Raw genomic sequence first — 2,745 nt, 5'->3', positions numbered from 1 at the left:
AGTAAGGTAAGGTAGGTGGCAGTTGTGAAAAGCCAGTCGTGGGTGTTGCTTGTGCTAGTTCATCTACGACAGTTTCGAGAACGTCTCCGGCAGGCTTCTTGCGGTGGCTGACTGCCGGCCCTGGGCTCCAATATGATTAGAGACCGGGGATATGGCGGCAAGACAGAAGCATAGAAGAAGCATTTCTGCTCATGAGTGTTCGTCTGAGGGGTAGAGTTGGGAGTCTCGACTCCGAATGTCCCGCATGTGCAGAGGAAGTAAAGCGGGAGCCAAGCTTGTCTGGCAGTCGCAGGTCCTTTCGTGCCCGGGCCCCGGGCTGAGCTGGTTGAGAGTATGTCAAGAATAGCAACAAGCAGAGAGTCATATGGTTATAGCTCGTTTTGATTAATCAGACGAAATCAGGCCATTCTCAAACGAGCAAACAAGAGACGACAGGTGAGAACGGAATGGTTTGTGCCCCAAACGGAACAGACGAGGGCAGTGTCTGCTCTAGCCTGTGAGTATGGCAGGTAGAGCGGAAGGTTCAACGTTGTGCGTTCTGCTCTGGCGATGCTGCGGTGTTTAGTGTCATGGCTTGGAGGAAAGAGTTTTCTTGCAACCCCCTTCTCTCCTTTTGCCTCTTCATCGCTATCGCTGGTAATAGAGCTTCCATCCATAGTATTCCTACCAGAATCATCGTTCATTGGGGATAAGGCGGCATAGAAACAAGTGGCATCCATGCTGGAAGATCCTTGTTAGTCGAGCAGAGTTTGTCCCCCCCTCCCCCCCTTCGGCCCCAAGCGATGGTGGTGGTGTCAATGTCGATGATGGAAGGGCGAAGGACGGAACGTGATGGTGGTGCTAGGAATAGCACGGCATGCTCCGTGCCGGTTGAGGTATCAACTCGGTCCCTCGAGGCTTATTGCCCCCTTGGGTCCATTGGATGATTCGAATGCCCTGGGTAAAGGGAGTGGCTCCAGCGTTGGTACTCGAAGAATACCGTGTAAGGGCAGAGGGACTTTGCAATATCGACGCTGGATGCTGGATGCCGGATGCTGGGATAGAAAGCCAATTCACGTCGGCTACATTCGCCGTACGGAGTAGGGTGCTACGGTATGCGCACAAACAAGTCGGCATTTGGTTGATTGCGGAGCAGCAGGGAGGCCTGCTGCAAGTGGGATGAAGATGGACAAGATCGTCCCCGTGGGTTGGTCAGAGATGGGCCAGAACTGGACGCTGGGAGGTGTCGACGAGCACTGTGAGTGGGAAATGCCTGCCACTGCTCCCCGCTCCACGTCCCCAATTGAACTTCGGGGTCGCTGTCACCCTAATGAAGCCTGAAGCCTGAGGCATTGAGTGGGACGACTGGAAAGTGGGGAACCTAGGGCGCCAAGGGGTCACGGGTCACGGGGTCTCGCCAATGGATTGAGCAGGAAAGGTACGGATACGTTCCCGGGTTCGAGCTCAAACCTTCAAGTCTTCGGGTGGACGGTTGGATGTACTTCCGCATCCAATGGGGGAGATATCCAAACTACGGATATGGTACATCTGTACCTACCTTACCTAGGTTGGGTACCAGATGCCGTGATGCTCTCCTTCTGTTCCCACGTACCTCACTTTAGAGGCTTCACGCTTGACAAGGAGGCACTTCCAAGTTCGATATCAGTTGCCTCGGCGCTTTTTTGCTCGCCTCCGCATGGCATCAGGCCATGCCTAAATTTTCCGCTACTGGCAACAGCGAGATGCAACGCTGTCACGCCGCAATAGTGGCCTGAGGTACCATTGCAGAGGACGCAATGTACCTTGCATGCGTGTAAGCTATGATATCCAGATACTGCCTCTGTCGATGAGATTGACTGTGTGAGATCGGCGGCTGGAGCCAATGGAACTCGGCAGACGGCACTTGCCTAATCTACTGAGCCTTATGCGCCAATGGATCAAGGTATCCGCGCGGTATCCGAACATTGTAGGCTCTTCCCCCCAAAATTCCGCCATCTTTCCATAATCTCAGGACACCGAGGACCGACCGGAAACGTGCAAGTAGGGGGAGGGTGCCGTCGTGCGTGGGTGCTTCCAGGCTGATGGCACTCGTGTGATTGAATGACCTGATGGAGACGCAGTACGTAGAGAGCGACTGAGGTACCTACCTACCTTTCTCCATAAGGCAGGCAGGAACCTACCTACCTGCCAAAGCACTCGGTTGACCAAAAAGGCGGCTATCAACTTCTTTCTCTAATTTATCTAATATTTATTGAATTGAATCATGGATTAGTAACTCTTTGACTTGTATAATAGATGCTTTTAAGACTCGTTCTATATTTAGCATTTTCAATAAATTTGAATAATTTACTTTCTATTTTGTTATTCTATGTTGAAGTTGATAGTTGCCTCTATATGTGCCACTTCTTCTAAAAACCGCGTGCTACCTTACCTTGAGGTAGCCTCGTCCTCCTCCTCCTGCTTCCTGACACCGCACAAGGAAAATGGGTCAAGATACGTACTATGAAGTACGTAGCCCGCTAGCCCCGAAACAGCCTAAATACCTGCCTCTGACAGGGAGATCCTCCGATGTACCTCCGTATACATCCACATCTCCGTGCTTTCTCGGTCTCGGTTCTTTCCATCTTGGACCTCGCAAGTTTTCAACCCAATCCTGGCCCTGGACCTAGAGCTGGAACTGGAGCTGGAGCCGGAGCCGGAGTTGGAAATGGACTTCAACCTGGAATTTGAGCGAGAATGGGACTGGACTGGATCGGATCGCAATTG

Source organism: Colletotrichum orchidophilum, assembly GCF_001831195.1.
Source record: "Colletotrichum orchidophilum strain IMI 309357 chromosome Unknown Scaffold_93.1, whole genome shotgun sequence".
Classification (NCBI taxonomy): Eukaryota; Fungi; Ascomycota; class Sordariomycetes; order Glomerellales; family Glomerellaceae; genus Colletotrichum; species Colletotrichum orchidophilum.
Note: the sequence above shows the minus strand (reverse complement) of the source record.